We start from the raw sequence: 22,591 nt of genomic DNA on the forward strand, positions 1-22,591 counted from the left end.
TTATTTGAAGGGCAGAGTTACAGAGAGGCAGAGAGGTGGGGGGAGAGAGAGAGAGAGAGAGGGAGAGAGAGAGAGAGAATCTTCCATTTGCTGGTTCACTCCCAAGATGGCCGCAGTGGCCGGAGCTATGCTGATCCAAAGCCAGGAGCCAGGAGCTTCTTCTGGTTCTCCCACAATGGGTGCAGGGGCCCAAGGACTTGGGTCATCTTTTGCTGCTTCTGGGAGAGTCTTATTCCAGAAATGTTATCTATATTTTTATTTCAACAATTTTTCCTACCCACTCAGCCTAAAGATGCAACACCACTTCCAGCTCCTTTTGACAGAGGGGTTCAAAGCTTTAGGTTCCCCCCATCATCTGTATAATCCTATGCCACCTTAAAAAAATAGAAAATAATCCTCCTGAGGTGACTGAGCCACTAGGTCATTTGCCTCAAAGTAACCAGCTTGGCTTTGAAAAAATACATAAAGATTGGCCATTTCAGCTCTGAGATGTAAAACACTTGGAAGCTCTCACTGCAGTCCTTACAAGGAGAAAAATACTGAAGAGACAGGAAACCAGTGACTTTCCTTGGACCTCTGAACCCATTGAGGTTACTGGAACAGCGGTCACTGGGACATATGGAGAGACAAGGTGCTAGAGGACATCACAGCCCGGTGCAGCCCACCTGGAACAGAAGCTGCTGGAGTCACAGATCGAACAGTGGAGGGGTGATTGTGATGAATCGGTGGAGGCTGGGTGGTGACTAGTTTGAGAGAGAAACTCATGGGACCCCAGTCTTAGGGGGTCTTCATGCTTTTGTGATTTCTGCCTCCAGGAGCCTCGCCAAGTTCAACAAAAGCCCTCTCCCATTGGTGGCAAGAGGGGAACAACAACCCCATGAAATATGCTCAGCGTCCTCTACAGCAGAGGCCTGCTGTGCACGGAAAAGAGCTTCACCAGAGCTGCATCGACCTGAGGAGGAAGTAGGCTACCCCACCTCCCTTTAGCCCTTCCACCTTTCCTTGGGGAAGGAAAGAAAAGTCTAACAAATGCTTGTGAAGGTCACAGCTCGAGAACATGTGGCCACATAAAGAATGAGTTGTAATCATAACATTACAGAACACTTCCCCTTCCCACACCTGATGATGACGTTAATGGGGCTCCAGAGCCTCAAAATACATGAGGCAAAACCTGATAGAACTGCAGAGGAAAGCAGAGAAATCCGTTCTTGCAGCTGGAGGCTTCGGTACTTCCTTTCTTTCCAATAGCCAGAAAATCAGTAAAGATATATTTGAACTATAGAGCTCCTTCAATCAACTGTGTAGCTCCATCAGTCAGTCTGTTTTCTGTGGCTATAACAAAGTACCCAAGGCTGATTGCTTTAATTAAATGAGGATAATTCAGCTCACAATTTTAGAAGCTGAAAATCCAAGATCAAATGGCTCCCATCAGTTCAGCCTCTTTTAAGAGCCCCCTCAGCTATGTTATAACTTAGCTGGGAAGCAGGAGCAGATACCAGCTGTGTGTAGGAGAGGCCAACAGCATGGGGTGGGCTCACTTTATCACAGCCCCTGTCATGAAACTAAGCAGTATTCCATCAGGAATATGTTAATCTTTTCTGAGGGTGACACCTCAATTACCAAAGCACCTTCCACTAGTCCTCATCTCTTAAAGGTTCTACCACCTTCAAATAGCACCCCTCTGGGCAAGAAGCCACCAACACATGAACCCTTGGAAGAAAAACCATGTCCAAACCATGTAGATACTAGATCTAGCTGTTGTTTGGAGATTATATCATCCAATAATATACTTTTTTTTTTCTGATCAGATTTGGAAAATTCATGTTGGAACACTGAGCAATACAGACAACATTTTGGACCATCAAATCTAGTAGAAGTCATACAAAGTTTGTTCTCAGACTGCAATGGAATTAAATTGCAAATCAATAATAGGAAGATAGCTGTAAAATCTGAGAATGTTCAGAGATTACATAGCAAAATTCTAAGTAACACATGAAGAAGTCTCAAATATTTTTAACTGAATAAAAAGCAAAAAGGAAATTGTGCTTATCAAAGTTTGTGGGACATAAAGAAAGCAACTCATTGAGTGAAATTTATAGCACTGAAAGCATACATTAGTAAAGAAAATAAAGAGTTACCATTTATGCTCCTACTGTAGCAAACTAGAGAAAAAATCCATGTAAAGCAAGCAAAAGAAAAGATAGAAAAATTAGAACGTAAATCAATGAAATTGAAAACAGAAAATCAGGAGAGAAAATCTGTGACACCAAAATCAGTAAATAAAAAGAGTAATGGATCTTGTTTTCTAATACCATTGTCATTAAAAAGGAATCCTTACTCCTGGGAGAAAGAGCTGTTTCTAGGACTGAGGCAGAAAATGCACAAGATGAGCCTAAAGCATCATGTAGTACCAGAAAAGTAATGAAGTGCTTAAAACCAATGAACAAAACCTTTGAAAAGCAAAAATAAACTCCCACACATTGATGGAGAGTGCCAGAGGGCATAGGAGCCAACAGAATGATCTTCCAGTGCCCAAAGATGGAAATTTTGTGCAATAAAATAAAGTAATAGTGGATTCCAACCCAAAGTACAAAATAAACATCCGTGAGTTCATACTATTATAAATAAATTACTGAGTAAATTAATAAATGGGAGAGAAGACGGAAATCTTCCCAGCAGGAGAATTGTCATCATTACTCCAAGCTAAAGGAGAATGAGCCCTTGTTCCTTAAGTAAGGGCTATGTGTAGTGACTTCCCTCAAAAAATGCAAGATGGAGAGCAGGAACAAAAGAATAACTTTACCATGGAGAAATCTGACAAACACTATAGTGGCCTCCCTCAAAAAATGCATGATGGAGAGCGGAACAAAAGAATAACTTTACCATGGAGAAATCTGACAAACACTATTTCAATCAGATGATCGAGGCCAACATTAATAGTAGTAAATCATGGTGGTCCTGTGTAGCCTTAACATGCTGTGATGTAAATGATGGTTTACTTATGTGATCTTGCTCCCAAAAATCTGTAGCCAATCCAGTTTATGAGAATAACATTTTAAAAATTTGTAGAGGTTCATCCTACAATATGCCTGATGAGTATTCCTCAAAACTATCAGTCATCAAAAAAAGTCAAGTCCAAGAAATGGTCACAGAGGAGAGGAGGCTAAGGAGAGCCAACAACTGAATGTAATTTGATATCTGGATGGGATCCTGAAACAGGAAAAGGACTCTAGGTAAGGGGCTGGCGCTGTGGCATAATGGGCTAAGCCTCTGCCTTTGGCGCCAAAATCCCATATGGGCTTCAGTTTGAGTTCCAGCTGCTCCCCTTCTGATCCAGCTCTCTGCCATCTGGGGAGTGAACCAGTGGATGGAAGACCTTTCTCTCTGTCTTTCTCTTTCTCTGTATGTAACTCTATCTCTCAAATAAATAAATAAAATCTTTTTAAAAAAAGGATGTTAGGTAAAAAGAAACCTGAATGAGCTATGGACTTTACTTGATCTAATGCATCCATATTGGTCAATAGAATCATAATAATGTAAGATAATTAATTAGAAGAACTGTGTGTTGATGATTACAGGAAGTGTGTGGGGGAGGAATATTTGGAAACTTTTATGGTTTACTAATTTTTGTTTGTAAATATAAAACTATTGTTTAAAAAGTTTATTAAAATTAGTATATGGGATCATCCATTTTGTATATTGTTAACTAAATTCTGCCTGTTTGCCTATCATAAATTAACATTTCACAATGTCATCAAAATTAATTAACACTTATTAAGCATCTATTTAGCTTAAGCATAAGTTGAAATGTGTATTGATAATGTTTTCACATCACAACATTCCCTCCCAACATATATCTTCCAGCTGGCTGGGGTCTTTTATCTGGTTGCAACCGACAGAAATGCACTTAGTCTAGTCTAGCTATGGCAAAACTTGCTAGTATTTTTGGAAGGTTGGTGGCTTCAACCTTGAATAAATCTAGGAGCTGTTCACCATTATTCTAAGGAATTAGACTCTTTCTGTCTCAGATCTCTGCTGTCTGCTATCTTGGTCTCGTTTTCAGACAGGGCTTCAATGTGTGATGTCAAAGATGTCCAACACCATGTCAAGGTTTGCATGGTCTCCTGACTCTATCAACCTGGAATGAAAGAGTGTTTCTTTCCTGATAGTTCCCAAGGGGAGTTTCTATTTACTCAGCTTGGATCACTTGTTTATCTGTGAGCAGGCACCCTTTGCCCAGCATGGGTCATGTGACCTAGCCCTGGACATCTCTAACTGAACTGATGGACTGAGAGAGAAAAAGGAGGATACTTAAAGGAAAAGCGGGGAGCCTGTTACTAAGAGGAGGAAGGGATGTAATATGATTTATGGTGAAGTTTTTTTGTGTGTGTGCCTGACACGTTGGGCCTTATTCTTCAGGTTGGCCTCTGAGGGACTGGAGTGTGAGTGGCTAAAGGTTGGTCATGCATGTGTTCCATGCTTACCTGACCATGACTGACCTCCTGTAAAAACCCTGGGCACCAGGGCTCAGGTGAGCCTCTCTGGCTGCTGTCACACATTGTTGCTGGGTGAATTAAATCCTACCCACGAGACTCAACAGGGAAAGGATAATTGCAGACTTGTACCCAGTTTCTCCCAGATTCTGTCCTTTTTGTCTTTTCCCTTTGTTGGGTCCAAACTGTATCCTTTCCCTGTAGTAACTCATAACCCTGAATAGGGCAGTTTTATTGAGTTCTAGAAACTGAAGAGTCATTGAACCAGAGGGTGGTCTTGGGAGCTTCAATGCACCAGCAATAAAAATTTAGGATATTTTACCTGGAAATGTGAAATTCTGCCTTTTTTGAGAAATAAGATCTTATAGTCACTCTCAAGCTCTTCAGGTAACAGCAAGGACCTGATACCCCTTTGGGAAATTTCCTGTCTCCCACTGAATGTAGGCTTTGGGGGCCTTTCATCAGTGTGACTCATTTTTGAAATATCTGTGTCAAGCGATTCCAGTGTTGCATCACATGAGCCCATACTGGATTTTCTTCATTTTTTTTAAGTTTTTGCTTTTTGAAGGAATAATATCCCTCTAAGTTTTTAAGACAAAATTTAGCATTTAGAATTGTTAGAAATGAATTTAATATGGAGCATAATTGTCAAAATAAAGTTTTAGCTTATATGTCAGAACATGCAGAGTGAACAAGAGAAGTCCTGTGCCTGGGGGATGTCCCCTTATCTCAGCGATAGACTTAATACAGTTGCAAGGAGAGAAGAACAAAGTAACGATTGGCGATTGGCCCTTCCACAGTTCCTTCCTTCTTTTCTTTTTGATTGTGCTGTGTTTTCCTTTAAAGAAATAAAAAGTAATGAGACTGCTTTGTTTCAACTTTTAATCTTATTATTTTGTTTGTCACTTCATTGATAATGTTTAATATAGGTTGGTGTGTCATCTTCCTAGTCAAGTTTTTTGACTTGTACAACTGGCACCCAAAGGTATGCGTATTTATGATACTACTCTTTTGCATTTTTGAGCCTCTCATAAACTGTATAATTCTGTATATATTCTTTGGGTCTTTGCTTTATTTATTTATTTATTTTTTTGACAGAGTGGACAGTGAGAGAGAGACAGAGAGAAAGGTCTTCCTTTGCCGTTGGTTCACCCTCCAATGGCTGCCGCGGCCAGCGCATCGCGCTGATCCGAAGGCAGGAGCCAGGTGCTTCTCCTGGTCTCCCATGGGGTGCAGGGCCCAAGCACTTGGGCCATCCTCCACTGCCTTCCCAGGCCACAGCAGAGAGCTGGCCTGGAAGAGGGGTAACCGGGACAGAATCCGGCGCCCCAACCGGGACTAGAACCCGGTGTGCCGGTGCCGCAAGGTGGAGTATTAGCCTATTGAGCCGCGGCGCCGGCCTTTATTTTTAAGCATAATGTTTCTAAGGTTTATGCATACAGTTGCAGGCAAATCTGGTTAAGTATACTTTAACAGTGGTAGTTAATTCCAGTGAATGATTACATGATACTCCAGCTCGTATCTAGTGGATTTTTCCATTGGCTGATATTTCTTTCTTGTTAGAACCAAAGCTTCCATAATAATTACTGTGTCTAAAATTTGAGTCTTGAGGGTGGGTATTTAACCTAATGGTTAAGATGCTCACATTGCACATTATAGTAACTTGGTTCAATTCCCAATTCTGGCTTCTGACTCCAGTTTCCTGATAATGCAGGACCTGGGAGATAGAATGATGGAGCAGGTGATTTGGATTCCTCCTATCCACACAGGAGATCTGGATTAAATTTGCAGCCCCTGGTTCAATCCAGCCTAGTCTTAGTTGTTGCAGGTATTTGAAGAGTGAACCAATGGGGAAGAGCTCTCTTACTCTCTGTCCATTTCTTTTTTTCTCTCTCTCCCTTTTTTCCCTCTCCTTTCCTTCCCTCCCTTTCAAATAAATGAATTCATAAAATGAAATAAAACCAAATCTGAGTACTTAGTATGTGCCAGGCATTATCCTAAGAGCTATACAAATGTTTACCACATTTTTATCCTTACACCAAACCCCAAGAGGTAGGTATTATTTAATTTTTCAGATAAGAAAAAGGTTAAGGAGCCCAATTTTGAAGGACAAATATGTTAAGCAATTGTCTAAGTCACATATTTGAAAGCAGCAGAGGCAAGATTTTAAGTCCAGAGTACCTTCACTTCACAGTTTTGGGCAAATTTTTGCCCATGTACCCACTTTTCTTGTTGGATTATAAAGTGTGAACATTTTGCTATTTTCAAGCAGCTCCTTAGAGTCACAGAACCAGCTTGTACTGTTTCAGGCACTACATGAGTAGACTCCGATCTCTCTTGCCTTGTGACAGGCAGAGTTACAGTGAGAGAGACAGAGAGAAAGGTCTTCCTTTGCTGTTGATTCACCCTCCAATGGCTGCCATGGCCGGGGCATCGCGCTGATCCATAGCCAGGAGCCAGGTGCTTCTCCTGGTCTCCCATGCATGTGAAGGACCCAAGGACTTGGGCCATCCTCCACTGCACTCCTGGGCCATAGCAGAGAGCTGGTCTGGAAGAGGGGCAACTGGGACAGAATCTGGCACCCTGACCGGGACTAGAACCCGGTATGCCGGTGTGCTGGTGCCGCAGGCAGAGGATTAGCCTATTGAGCCGTGGCGCCGGCCCACTCTTAACTTTTACAAAGATCTACTTCACCTTACTTAATGATTATAAGGTTAATCCTACACTAACTAAAGACTTAAACAAATAGTATGAAGAAAAAAACACTATTCCTCAACAGAAGAGACATGGGCTGTAAACAGTCATTAAGTCTAAAAATGTACATTTCACTCCAATACATTACAATTTAGGTACTCTATTAGTTATACCAGAACAGGGAAAACATGATATCTGTCTTTTTGGGACTGGCTTATTTCATTAAGTATAGTGGTTTCCAGTGGCATCCATTTTGTTGCAAAAGACAGGATTTCATTTTTTTTTTTACAGCTGAGTAATACTCAATAATGTGTATCTACCATAATTTCTTTATCTAGTCAACAGTTGTTGGGCATCTGGATTGATTCCATATCTTAGCTATTGTAAATTGAGCTGCAGTGAACATGAAGGTACATACAACTCTTTCATATGCTGAATTATTTTGGTTTGGGTAAATTTCCAGGAGTGGGATGGTTGGATTATATTGTAGGTCTATATTCAGATTTCTGAGGTATCTCCATACTGTCTTCCATGGTGGCCAGACCAGTTTACATTCCTACCAACAGTGGATTGGGGTACCTTTTCCCCCACATCATCATCAGCATTTGTTGTTTGTTAATTTCTGTATGAGAGCCATTCTAACTGGGGTGAGGTGAAACCTCTTTGTGGTTTTGATTTGCATTTCCATGTTACAGCTAGTGATCCTAAGCATTTTTTCATGTGTCTGTTGGCCATTTGGACTTCTTCTCTTGAAAAATGTCTGTTCAAATCCTTTGCCCATTTCTTAACTGAATTGTGTGTTGTTGAGTTTCTTTAGGTTTTTATAGATTCTGGATATTAACCCTTTTTCAGTTGCATAGTTTCCATCAGTTTCTAACATGATATCTCACCTCTCTTCCAGCCACCATCTATTATTAAGCTTTTTCTTCCTCTTTTGGAAATATAATAAAAAATCATTTTATTGCTTTGTATATATAACTTATATTCACTCAGTTCCAGCTTGATTACTTTTTATACATATTTTTATCATTCCATTTATATATTATGAGAAAACTGTTACATATTTTAGGTAAGTATGAACACATTCCATATATTTTATGCTATTATTTTTCAGTTATGGAATTGTTTACAAGAGTAAGGTGAGATCATTACAAAAGAAGTAGATACATTGGATTCCACACAAGATCCCATTTGTAACAGCAAATGTTTAAAAAATGGCAATCTATTTTATGGGTGGGAAATATTATGTCTGTTCTTGGATTAAAATAAAATAATACAGTTCTGACCAGCTAAGCAAAAATAAATACAATCATCCCTTGGGATCCATGGTGGATTACTTCTAAGATCCTGTTTTATTAGTCATAAATAAGGTACTCCACATAAAAACAATAGATGCCCAGATTCTATTAATAGTGTACCAGCATATGCACTAACACATGTACATAAACACACACACATACATAAGCACATAGACATGCATTTTCCATTTTAATCCTTATATAAAATTTTAAAATACCTTCAGTTGACAAAATGAACCTATAACAAACAGACAAATGATCTCAGCACTATGAGTTAGGTTAACTTAATGATGCCCGTTTAATGCATTCATCTTCAAGTCTGGAATCTCTAGATGATATATAGCCCTTGTTTCTGCAGCTGGTCATAAAGCTTTACCAGCTATTTATATCTTCCCCTGACAACACTTTCCATGTGTTGTTGTTGTCATTGTTGTTTTTCTAAACACCTCTTAAGCATTGGTGGCCTTGTAGTGAACATTCACATGGGACATAAACATTACTAAACTTGTTCTGTTCTCAGAGGGCCATTTGGGCAAACCATTAGCCAGTGCCTATGCACCAGTACAGAAACTGTAATTCGTTTATTTTTCTTTAAATAAATGGCAGGAAAATAGAGATATAACTCACACGTGTGTCTGTTGGATGGACTTCTTTCTCCATTTCTTTCACAGACACTCTTGAGAAGGGCTATAATTCTTTTTTTTTAACTTTTACTTAATGAATATAAATTTCCAAAGTACAGCTTATGGATTACAATGGCTTTCCCCCCCTCATAACTTCCCTCCCACCTGCAACCCTCTCCTCTCCCACTCCCTCTCCCCTTCCATTCACATCAAGATTCATTTTCAATTATCTTTATATACAGAAGATCAATTTAGCATATATTAAGTAAAGACTTCAACAGTTTGCACTCACACAGAAACACAAAGCATAAAATACTGTTTGAGTACTAGTTATAGCATTAATTCACAATGTACAACACATTAAGGACAGAGATCCTACATGAGGAGTAAGTGCACAGTGATTCCTGTTGTTGACTTAACAAATTGACACTCTTGTTTATGACATCAGTAATCACCCTAGGCTCTTGTCATGAGTTGCCAAGGCTATGGAAGCCTTTTGAGTTCACCGAATCTGATCATATTTAGACAAGGTCATAGTCAAAGTGGAAGTTCTTTCCTCCCTTCAGAGAAAGGTACCTCCTTCTTTGATGACCCGTTCTTTCCACTGGGATCTCACTTGCAGAGATCTTTCATACAGGGTTTTTTTTTCTTTTTTCTTTTTTTGCCAGAGTGTCTTGACTTTCCATGCCTAAAATACTCTCATGGGCTTTTCAGCCGGATCCGAGTGCCTTAAGGGCTGATTCTGAGGTCAGAGTGCTGTTTAGGACATCTGACATTCTATGGGTCTGCTGTGTATCCCACTTCCCATGTTGGATCGTTCTCTCCCTTTTTTATTCTATCAGTTAGTATTTGCAGACATTAGTCTTGTTTATGTGATCCCTTTGACTCTTAGTCCTATCATTATAATCAATTGTGAACAGAAATTGATCACTTGGACAAGTGAGATGGCATTGGTACATGCCACCTTGATGGGATTGAATTGGAATCAACTGGTCTGTTTCTAACTCTACTGTTTGGGGCAAGTCCAAGTGATCATGTCCCAAATTGTACATCTCCTCCCTCTCTTATTCCCACTCTTATATTTAACAGGGATCACTTTTGAGTTAAGTTTCAACACTTAAGAATAATTGTGTATTAATTACAGAGTTCAACCAATAGTATTAAGTAGAACAAAAAAAATACTAAAAGGGATAAAGTATTAATTTGTTCGTCAACAGTCAGGACAAGGGCTGATCAAGTCACTGTTTCTCATAGTGTCCATTTCACTTCAACAGGTTTCCTTTTTGGTGCTTGGTTAGTTGTCACAGATCATGGAGAACATATGATATTTGTCCCTTTGGGACTGGCTTATTTCACTCAGCATGATATGTTCCAGATTCCTCCATTTTGTTGCAATTGATTGGATTTCATTGTTTTTTACTGCTGTATAGTATTCTATAGAATACATGTCCCATAATGAGAAGGGCTATAATTCTGTAGCAGTCTATACCAGCTGTCAAATAAACCATCTGAAGACAAAACCAATTTTTCTTCTTCAATTGCCTAGTCATTAGAAATTTCCAATGCATCTATTGGTGTACTTTTAATAAAATTATCTTTTAAGTGTTTACCAGGACATAAATCTCTCAAGTTGTGCCATCTGACAAGACTACTGACTCTTTGCCAAAGTATTTACTCTTTTATTCTTCCTGAATTACTTCTAGGGTATCCCTACCAGTTTGCTTTGTACTTACATGTGATCATTTGGCTATGTCCAGCAAATAGAATGTAAGTAGAAATGATGCTTCCATTTTCAGGTAAAGACATTTAAGAAGTAGTGTGTATCTTTTGCAGTCTCTTTTTCTTACTGTCACCATATGGATGCAGAGACTGATAATGATAATCACAGAGATTTATTTATTTGTTTTTAAAAATGTTTGAAAAGCAGAGTTACAGACAGAGAGAGGGAGAGACAGAGAGGTCTTCCATCCTCTGGTTCACTGACCAAATGGTCACAATGTCCAGAGCTGATCCAAAGCCAGGAGCCAGGAGCTTTTCTGGGTCTCCCACGTGGCTGCAGTGGCCCAAGCACTTGGGCCATCTTCCACTGCTTTTCCAGGCCATCAGCAGGGAGCTGGATCAGAAGTGGACTTGAACCAGCACCCTTATGGGATGGCGGAACTGCAGGCAAGGCTTAACCTACTATGCCACAGTGCTGGCCACGGTCACAGAGATTTAATTGGGAAAGATCCTGGATCTCGGAAACTATGTCATGCAGAAACACAGAAACACTCGTATGGGACTGCCACATGTGCAAGAAGTCTTCTTCTGTTGGGTTGAATAACTGAAACTTGGCATACAGGTATTGTGCAGTTAGTTTTGGACCTTGGATTGAGAAACACTAGTATCTTGTATTTAGCCCTTCTCACTGCTCAGTGAGCCAGAGTAGGGATTCTACCAGCGGGCAAAGATGTCCATCCGCCTATAAGCAGTTGGATGGGTTTCTTGTTCCACTGATCTTGGGCACGTTCTCCATTTTCCAACATGATCCCATTATCCTCAGTCTTACTATTAGACCATAGTGATTTTATGAGTGCCTAGAATTAACATTGATTGTGACTCAGTATCCAATGCCACCCAAAAATATACTGGGAATTACTTTCATTGTTTTTCACAGTGTGAGGTACACTGTTTATTTGGGAAAGGTCGGGAGGATGAGCTAGAGAACCATGTAGTGTTAAAGAAGATCCTTCTTCAATTTATGTGTCTCTGTCTTCCCTCAGAGGCCTTTCAGTGTAGGAAATTGGGGCAAAGACCATGACATTGTAATGTGGGTAGCTCAATTTAGATGTCTAAGATATTGTTGGTTATAAGAGATCTAGTAAATCCTCAGTACTCATTACTTGTATTCTTTAGCACCAAGATTAATGAACTTCAGCAAGAGGATGAAAGGATGTCTGATATCCTTGGAACTTGCAGGATCATGCTGATTCTATTGTTTGATATAGAAACCATGAATAATATTCTGCTTGGATACACTGGTACTATGAAGTGGCCACTGTCCTTTCTGATTCATTGGTGCCTGTACTCTACTGATCATTCATTATTTTGAATATATCTTTTATAGTAGAGGTGTATATTTTACCTTTGCCACCAGTCAGGCTAGGCCAGCCTAGAATTCCTCCAGCTGATATCAGAAAGCCCAATTATAAAAATTGAAGGTGTGATGGGATTATATGGACTTATTTATCTCAGAAGAAATATATTACAGCAAAACAAAGTTCCATAGCTTACTAATGTGGTTTGGAGATCTGAGAAATTTGGAATTTAAAATTTATTAAGGAGTTTCAAGTAGATTATTTTATTAAATACTGCTAATGAAAATTATTTTTGCTTTAGGCCTCTAGACGGTAATATAAGGTTGGCTGCCATGGAAAAGACCCACATCACTGACATTATCAATGCAGTTTTGTACAACTTTTGAAAGTTCAGTTCAGGGATAGCCTTTTAGCCTGGTGGTTAAGATGTCTGTTAATATGCCAAGATCCCACATTAGAGTGTCTCAGTTTGATTCTTGGCTCCAGTTTCCAGTTCCAACATCCTGCTAATTCAGACCCTGAGAGGCAGCAGTAATGGCTCAATGTGTTAGATTCTTGCCTTCCATCTGGGAGACCTGGACCAAGTTCCCACTTCCCTGCTTCCATACCAGCCAGGGCCATTGCAGGTACATGGGGAATGAACTATCAGATTAGAGTGCTGCCGGTCTGTCTCTATCTATCTCTCTGTCTCACAAATGAACTTTGTAAAAAAGTTCAACAATTTAAATCTTCAGGACTTTGAGTAAAAACTAATATTCCAAGAGTGAACATGAATGTGAACCCAACATTCTGCCATTTACCTTTGTATACACATATGCCCTATTATGAGATGAATAGAGAAATGGTGCAGAAACAATTGGAAGTTTGGTAAAAAGGTTTAGGAGTCATTTCTCATGGCCACATATTTTTTTTTTTCAGGTAGGAAAGACATGTCATATGGGGATCAAAAGGTGGAAGAAGATGATGAGTCTAAAGATAATAGTGAGTGGTTGAAGCTGGAGCTTTGGAAAACTGGAAATGGATGGCCAAGGTAAAGTGACTACAAATTAGCAGTAACTGAGGTCAAGCTACCATACAGTCTGTACTTCTGCTGAATCACACTGCCTACTGTGGGTACCTTCTGTAGCTGTTTACATTACCCTAGATCAATTTAGTACATAAAATGGTGTTCTTTTAAGTATTAAGACGAATATGCAATGAGTGAATTTGAATAAATATCCATTTCCCTTGAGTAATCACGGGAAAATGGTGAGATGGCATCAGTGTTAGGAGCTAATGCCAGTAGTTGCAGGACTGAAAGTAAAAAAATGTCATAGAAATCTGAACAACATGTTCTGATATGGCATGAAGAATCGTAGCTCTCAGTGTTCATCTCTAGCCTACAAAAGAATAGAAGAAATTCCCAACTTTGTCAGATGTGCCAGGAGAGGTCAAAGGATTTATTTTCCTGCAATTGAAAATTTTCTGTGGTTAAAACACCATTTTTGATATTTTAAATCAAAATACTATGAAGACTTTGTGTCTTATCCTTGATATGATAATTTTGTCACTGTGTGAGAAACAGAAACTGTTATACAATACTGTCATCTTGCACAAATTAATTACCACCACCTGTTTATTGAAACAGTACCTGGACTAGAGAATCAACTTTTTTCCCCAGTAGAGCCAGCCAGAACAGTGAAATCGCAATGGTTATCATTGTCTTTTCTCCTGAAAAGGGCTTTTTCTATGGCCTGCTATGGCAGCGGTCTTTGAAAAGTCTTTCACACTCAACTCCAGGCGACTCAGATCTTTTATAAAAACTCCAGCACTCAGGGAGTCCCCTAAGAGTGATCAACCTAAGATGTGTAATAGGAAACTTCTGTGTGAATTGTTAACCTGCCCCAGATGGGGCAAACCACAGTGTCTTTTAATGCACTGACGGTATCAAAATGCACCAACGTGAGATGCAACTGCATTCTCACACTCAATTCCAACCTGGTATATAATAAAGGAATTGTAATGTAGGGCACGAGGGAATCTCAGCACATCCTCCCATCCTGCTTACTGCTGCTTGACAGTTTCACGAATGCCTTTTTCCAATTAAAATCTCTGTTCCAGGCTTAAATAATAAGAGCATAAGGGAGAGATAAGGCAGAAATTAGAATTTAGGACTCTCCAATATTAACAACTAATGGGTTTCCCATTAAACACTTGGACCATTGCTCATTGGCTCATGGGGAGTATTACCTTCCTTCTATTCTCAAATGAAATATAAATAATAAAAATACTTCAGGAAACTTCTTTCAGGATCTGTGGATCTGCTCTTAACTCATATTAGCACTCATGGAAAGTTAGGCAACTACTGGACTCTGAAAGACAAATGGAGCTTTTAAACACTTAAAAAGGAAAAAATATCTGTGAAGTTCCAACTGTAAGGTTTGACCATAAAAAGGACTTTCGCAGTATTGTGATCCAAATGCTTTAATTCATAATTTCCTAACTTTCATCAGTATTTTCTGTGAAAATGAAGAAAATAACATTGTATGATTTTCCTCTGAACATATCTTAATTGTTAAGACTTATACAGAATAGGAGTGTAGGACTTAGTAGAGGCATATAGATATGCATTCTTTCAGAATTCCACTGACTTCATCATGGTTTACAGCATGTAGAAGAGAGAAAATTATGTGTTTCAAATATCTATATCTACATTTATATCTATAATTTCTGTTACTATAGTATTTCTATAACAGTTCTAAGAAGGAACTCCAAATACTTCTTAATAAATTAGATAAATCCAGAATCCCAACAGTCTTACAATCTCTTATAACTTTTAAATATGAATTTATTGAACACTATTAATATTCTTTCTCATTCATGTTATTTAAGACAAAGAATACTAACTGAAGGATTGACAACTGTAAAATGCATTTTCCCAAGCTAGATATGTGTGAATATCCTCGATTCTAGGAAGTATTATCAGGTTGTTAGTGAAAGTAGCCATCCTGTAAAATGGAATTTGGTGATAAAATCACAAATGTGGGGCTGGCGCTGTGGCTCACTTGGTTAATCCTCCGCCTGTGGCATCAGCATCCCATATTGGCTCTGGGTTCTAGTCCTGGTTGCTCGTCTTCCAGTCCAGCTCTCTGCTGTGGCCCAGGAGGGCAGTGGAGGATAGCCCAAGTGCTTGGGCCCTACACCCGCATGGGAGACCAGGAGGAAGCACCTGGCTTTTGGCTTCAGACTGGCACAGCGCTGGCTGTAGTGGCCATTTGGGGAGCGAGCCAACGGAAGGAAGACCTTTCTCTCTGTCTCTCTCTCTCACTGTCTAACTCTACCTGACAAATAAAAAAAAAAATCACAGATGTATAGACAAAGTTTCTTCGGTTGCATAAAAATTTTCCAGCACGGAGCTCAGAGAAAACAAATAGCAGTCGCTGAAATCTTTTGTCCCAACATGAGTTGCAAAAGAATTCTCAGGAAAGACAGGTTTTGGAAACCTTTGCATTTAAAACAATACATATTTATTTATTTAAGAATGAAGAAAGAGCGAGAGAGCGAGAGAGAGAGAAAGGTACAGGAGAGTGACACATAGACACTGGTTCACCCTCCAAATGCTTACAATGACTCTGGCTCCTGACTCCAGCTTCTTGTCAAAGTAGAACTTAGGAAGCAGTGGTGATGGCTCCAGTGGTTGGGTTCCTGCCATCCACCTGGGAGACCTAAATTGAGTTCCTGGCTCCTGGCTTCAGCCATTGTGGACATTTGGAAAGTGGGTCTGTGGTTGGAACCCCTCTGTCTCTGTCCATCTCTGTGTATTTCTTCAAATAAATAAGCAAGTACATTTTTAAAAACTAGATTGACTGGTTGTGAGTAAAGTCTGCCACATGGAATCCTTGGGTGTGGCAATATGTCATAACTTTTATGTGCTGAGCAAGCTCCTTTCTTTTCAAAGGTGGTAGATCATTATTTCTTTAGTAAAAGATGACAAAGTGCAATTTTAAAATGTAGTACTACCTGTGTTCTATATTCAGCAATACTGTTCTCATCAGTTTGCTTGACTACTTTTGTCTTATATTAAAAAGTTAAGAACTTAATTTAGTGCAGAAATAAAACTCAAAAGAATGAAGCTTTTTAAAAGACAGAACTGATCAGTGTCTGATTGCTTATGAATATGAAAAACTTCAAAATGTTCATGGAAAATGAAATTAAAAGTTTATTTTGTCAGAAAATTTTGGAAATCCATGTTCAGCTTTGTCATCAGAGGTGTCGTCCTCAAACGTTTTGAAGATCCCTTGTATGTCTGCTTATAGAAGGGAAAGTAGTACTAGAAGAGCACCCATGTTTATAAATTGTGCATTAGTTTGGCATCTATTGCTTACAGGACTTCAGGTAGCCTGGCATTGATTGGCACTGGGGATAGTGACAGCCAGGAAATTACAACACAGGGATAGCTTTGACAGAGCTGTTCACGAATACTGAGGTCTGGTCATTGGTAGGGCCTTCAGGCAGAGGCATTATCTGAACCAAGGTTAGAAGGAGAAGCAGATTTAACTAGGGGAATAAATGGATGGAGAGAAGGATGCTCAAAATAGTTTCTTCTTCAGTCCCTCTTCTGGTGAAAGAGCCTCAGGCAAGAGGCAATAAGAAACATTTTGAATAGTGTAGGAACATTGGACTCTGCAGAGGACTAAATTCTGTGTGGCCTCATATGTATGCTAACATGTGGGGACTTCTTCCTAAGGAGTGGAAAGGCATTGAATAATTTTAAGCAGAAGAATGATTTGTTTTGGAAAAGCCACTTTGGGGTAATGTGTAGAATCTGTTAGAAGGGTCCACTTTAAGCGCCTTTGACAGCGACTGCTGAAATCCCTGTAGGATACGATGAGAGTCTGCCCAAGGGGTGAGAGGGCAGCGGGCAGTTTCTAGAGGACTGGCAAGGAGAGGAGAAGCTAGGAATCCAGTTCTGTTCGATTTGGGGCGTCTGGCTGATTGTATGAGGGAACTTGAAGAAGTTTGTGGAAAAATGTACACAAGTGCCTGGGTTTGATCTGTGTCCTGACTCTCGCTTCCCTCTAATGCAGACCATGGGGGAAGCAGTGATGGCATGAGTAATTGGTGTCCTGCCACCCACAGGGTAGGTCTAGGTTGAGTTTTGGCTCTTGGTCCAAACCCAGTCCTGTCCTAGCCATTTTTGGTATTTGGGGAATGAAGCAGGGGATGGGAATTTGTTTTTCTCTCTCCCTTTCCCCCTTTCTCTCTCCCTTTCCCTCTCTCCCTCTCCCTCTTTTCCTTTTGTGTGTCTCTCTCATATACATAAAAATAAGAATTTTTAAAGGTTGTGAAAAAGTGGAATTAAAATACAATGTACATTTTCCCTGCACTTTTCAAGGTCCCTTCCAGCTGCTTGCTGCTGAAAGAGGGAGCAGAGGCAGGAGGCTGGAGCTATGTCTGAGGTAGATGCTGCTCTGACACGTCCTGGGGCCCTGACTTAGCACTGCACCTTCACTTGAATTCATTTGAACCTGGCTCACATGGGATAGCTGGCCAAGAACAAAGCTTTATTTCCGGTGCTAGATTTAGATTGACAGAGGAAACTTGAATTATCAGCCTCTAAGGAAGTCATTGACTCCTGGGGAGAAATTCTCCCTTCAGCGGGGCTGGGCACTCATCCATTTGGAACAACAGAAACTGGAAGAGGAAAAGACAAAGGCTTCATTTGGATGTTGGACAGGCAAAAAGGATATTTTAAAATTGACTAAATGAAGAGGAGTTAATACACTCTGTAGCAAAACTCTCTTTTATGAGGAGTTACTGAATTCTACAGAAAAGATACTTAGGTGGAAATTTGGTGCAATTCTTGAGTTTGAGCCTTGAATCATAAAAATGTACTTGTAGGTTTTTTTCACCTTTGTCTTGCTAAACATTATGCTTAATTTTGCCCTCTTTTCAAAAATTAATTAGTAGCTGAATCAGTCATATCTAATATGGGGATTCCATTGGTGGCTGTGTCCCTGTACTTAGTTACGATCTAATGAATGAATTAGTTTGTTTTGGGGGCAGGTAGGGCAGGAAAAGTCTTCAGGGGCTCCTGAACCCCTGAAACTACACCCACAGCTTGTGGGTTTGTAAGAAACACCTTTGTCAAACGAGTGCACTAGAGTTGGTGTGAGGAGGCTTGGGACCAGTCTTTTCCAGGTCTCAATCATAAATCCTGCAATGTTTTTTCTCTGTCTCTTTTCTCTTAGGTGTGATAGGTTGGGGCTGAGACTTTGGCTCATTATTATCTGACTTCCTGATATGTTTAGCTTCTGGCTTCAGGCAGAAAGGGCCTCCTTTAACAACGCTCATGTCTTGTTTCCTTCCTGTTTTCCGATGGACCCCCACAAAGTGGCTGTCTTTCTTCTAAAATAGTGAAAACAGTTTTGTCTCACTTGGTTCTTCATTGCAAGCATTGAAAAACTAATTGAGGGTGTAGGAATTTATTGGAGTGATATAAGGTAGGAAATAAGGGAGGCCAGGGAGTGGGAACAGAGGCACAGTTACTTCTCAGTGGTTTGTGAGCCACCACTGGCCCTAACTCCCCTGAGGAGAGTGCTGGAACAATACGGTCATGGTCACTCACTCCCAATATCCATATTTGCTACTGAACACAGCAACGTAACTGTGCCTTCATGCCTATGTCACTTGCTGAAGGTACAAAAGCTGGGTCAAAGAACCCAGCGGTTGAGATGTGGCACCTGTCCCTGGGGCAAGATAAGGGCATTCTTGGGCCTGCTTTTGCCTTCCGATGCAGATGTGAGCTGAGTTTCTTGCCAAGGCTCCCACAAAGTGGTGCTTTCTACCCAGTAGGAAGGGGTTAATGCAGTCGACAAATGACTCATGCTCACTCCAGTTTACTCTTTTGGCTATGTGTATTAGTCTTCCTACACAAATGAGAGTTCTTCGAACAGTTCATGTAAACCATCTATTGTGAAGAATACTGCACGTGGCTTTCAAAAACTTTTTCACCAAAATAAGGTTGTCTTTTAATTCCATTTTCTTTGAATGTCCTAAAGTAGACTTGTACTTATATTCAAAAGTTTCATCACCTATGGTGATATAATGATCATCATACAACTTACAGTATGCTCCTTCCCTCCCTTAAGTGACAAAATCCAAAGTGAGTCCAGATGCAAGTCCAAAATCTCCAGGGAATATCCATTTGCTTTAGTTCTACACAATCCCACTTATTTAGTCACTGGTGACATTCATTATATCATTAATTACTACCAACAACTTCCGAAACAAGAGGGAGTTTAATCAAAATGTGCAGATATAGTCATGACACAGCAAGGAAGAAGAAGTAGGTAGAGGCTGTAGTCTTTGTTTCTACAAATGGCCATGAGGCTGTTGCTGGTATTTATGACTTTCTTCCTCCACCAGACATTTCTGTTTGCTTTGCCCTCTGCTAGCACCTCAGCTGGCTGGGATTCTTTACCCAGTGGGGTCACACAAGCCTTCATTCCTGAGGGATCTAAGCTTTTGGTGGTTCTGCCTGAATAGATTGCCAGTCCTTGATTAACTTTTAGCCCTGGGCATGGTAATATGAGAAGGTGTTCTGTTTATTCTCCCCCCTCCCCCCATTGTATAGCTGCAATCCTGTTTTTCCTTGAGAATTAGTATCCATCAAACCAGGCTAAAACATACACCCCTGCCCCCTGGTCTTCAAGTGGCATAAAGAGTATGAAATGGCCCAGTGGAAGTCTCAGCTCCATTAAATGGTAAAAGCATTCCTCTTTTTTTCTATAATCATCACACCAGTAGAGCCTGGAGATGATGAACTGCAAGGAAAAATTTTGCAAGGTGTGGTTACTAATTTGGTAGCGGCATCATATATAATTTGGTGAATAGCACCGTATTTCTATGTGCTATCTCTAAGGCTTTGGTTCCTCAACAAGTGCAATTTAGTTTTGGGAAAAAACAGAATCAGTTACTGCTTGCTAGTTAGGACAGCTAACTAAATCTAAAGAAAAATACCCTGAACTTTCAAGGTGATTATTACACACGATGACTTAAATCCATCTGCATTACCCCATTTTACTTCTTTGTAAAACCATTTGCCTCTAAATGACGGGTATAACAATGAAACCACTATATCCAGTTGTCATTCCTAATATAAATTAAGTGTCTTTCTTGGAAGCAATGTTTTGTAGGATGATGTGACTCAAGCTTATATTTAGGTGGTCAAAATACCTGTTAGGTTTTGTTTTATGAGAATGCTGGATAGGACTAGAATCCTGTGTTCTCAGGAAATAGTGTTGGTTCTCAGACAGTGTCATATATTTCTCCAAATATTTGAGTATTCATTTCTTTATTACACATATTTTGCATATTTAACTTGGTAAATGCCAAAATCACACAGATAGTAAGTGGCGGATCCAGAAATTGAACCCAAGTAGCCTGACTCCAGATTACGGGCTCTTATTTCTATGCAGTGCATCCCTGCATCCCTTTTCTACTTTAGTTGAGACTTCATGATCATTGGGAACGTCTTCATTATCTTTATTTTTTAATTTTTTTAAAGATTTATTTATTTATTTGAAAGTCAGAGTTACGCACAGAGAGGAGAGGCAGAGAGAGAGAGAGAGAGAGAAGTCTTCCATCTGATGGTTCACTCCCCAATTGGCCGCAACAGCCGGAGCTGCACCAATCCAAAGCCAGAAGCCAGGAGCTTCTTCCTGGTCTCCCACACGGGTGCAGGGGCCTGAGCTCTTGGGCCATCTTCTACTGCTTTCCCAGGCCACAGCAGAGAGCTGGATTGGAAGAGGAGCAGCCAGGACTAGAACCGGCACCTATATGGGATGCTGGCACCTGGCCAGGGTGTTAATGCACTGCGCCACAGCACTGGCCCCAGGAACTTCTTCATTAAAGGAACCTCGTAGATCTTTTAAAATGACCTTTTTTTTTCCCCTACAAAGTATAAAGCACTGTTTGAGTACTAGTTATACTGTTAATTCACATAGCACAATACATTAAGGACAGAGATCCTACATGGGGAGTAAGTGCACAGTGACTCCTGTTGTTGTTTTAACAATTGACACTCTTGTTTATGGCATCTGCAATCACCCAAGGTTCTTGTAAAATGACCTTTTTCTAGGAATTGGGTGAGAGACCAAGAATTTAATTTCTATTTTGGTGGTATACTTTACTATATCCTGTTGTTTTTTTTTTTTTTTCACTTATAAAAGGAAGACTTTAAGGGGTTATTCTATTTCAAACTCATAGGCAACATGGTGGATGAACTATTGTCAGAAATACTAAGTTAGAGCATTCTTTTTACTGTGGTAACTATGTCTCATCTTCCATGGATTAAATGCCCCATCGTGGGCATTTTAGTGAAACCAGAGAAGCCCATCCATTGGGAATTCCATCTAGTATCACAAGAGAACAATCATAAAAGTATTTTTCAAAAGTACTGTGTTGTTCTCAGTGCCATATATCATAGACCTTGGTGAAGAAAGTGGATTCTTGTTCCCCACCCTCACCATGGAACACAGACATGGTGGTATAGACAATTTGCATGTGGTAAATCCACTATGTTTTTCCCACTCCCTAAAGTCTTTGCATTCATTCCTTTTTTATTTTTATTTATTTATTTTTTAAAGATTTATTTATTTATTTGAAAGTCAGAGTCACACAGATAGGAGAGAGGCGGAGAGAGAAAGAGAGAGAGGTCCTCCATCAGCTGGTTTACTCTCCAATTGGCCACAACGGCCGGAGCTATGTTGATCCGAAGCCAGGAGCCAGGAGCTTCCTCCAAGTCTCCCATGTGGGTGCAGGGGCCCAAGGACTTGGGCCATCCTCCACTGCTCTCCCAGGCCATAGCAGAGAGCTGGACAGGAAGTGGAGTAGCTGGGTCTCGAACCAGTTCCCATATGGGATGGCAGCACTTCAGGCCAGGGCGTTAACCCACTGCATCACAGTGCCAGCCCTCATTTCTTTTTGATATATCAAGGACTATCTAGTGTTTCAGTAGATACAGTCTGGGAAAATAAATTCTCACCAAACCTGCACTTGTACTAAATAGTCAAATAATATAAATTATGATGTTTATCAATGTAAATGTATGTACATACTTTCAGAAGCCAAGAGAAACAACAAGGCTATGACAAACAGTAGCCCCTGCTTGTACACCAACTTGCTCAGTTTCTTCTCTCAAGAATGATGGCTTTTAATTCTTAGCCCTTTCTTATGCTATGTATCTAAATAACCTGGTTTTTTTTTTTTTTTCTGTTTGCTTCTCTTTTTTTCTTCCCTTGATTTTTTTTCTGCTTTCTTTATTTTAGACATTATCTACTGATGTCCAACTATGGAACATAACTATTTAGTTTTTTATCACCGCTCACCACCAGTGGACATAATTCCCATCTTTCATCACGTTC

At 40.0% G+C, this 22,591-nt stretch overlaps 1 long non-coding RNA gene across 4 annotated transcripts in view; it reads left to right on the plus strand.

The window, feature by feature from the left end:
• LOC138850135 (uncharacterized) overlaps positions 1-22,591 on the plus strand; it is a 155,009-nt gene that overhangs the window by 22,661 nt on the left and 109,757 nt on the right. For all 4 annotated transcript variants that reach the window (XR_011389696.1, XR_011389695.1, XR_011389698.1 and 1 more), the window contains exon 3: positions 13,104-13,215. This is a non-coding gene — a long non-coding RNA (uncharacterized lncRNA). The remainder of the gene's footprint in view (positions 1-13,103; positions 13,216-22,591) is intronic.

The sequence above is a fragment of the Oryctolagus cuniculus genome, chromosome 6 (genome assembly GCF_964237555.1).
Source record: "Oryctolagus cuniculus chromosome 6, mOryCun1.1, whole genome shotgun sequence".
NCBI lineage: Eukaryota > Metazoa > Chordata > Mammalia > Lagomorpha > Leporidae > Oryctolagus > Oryctolagus cuniculus.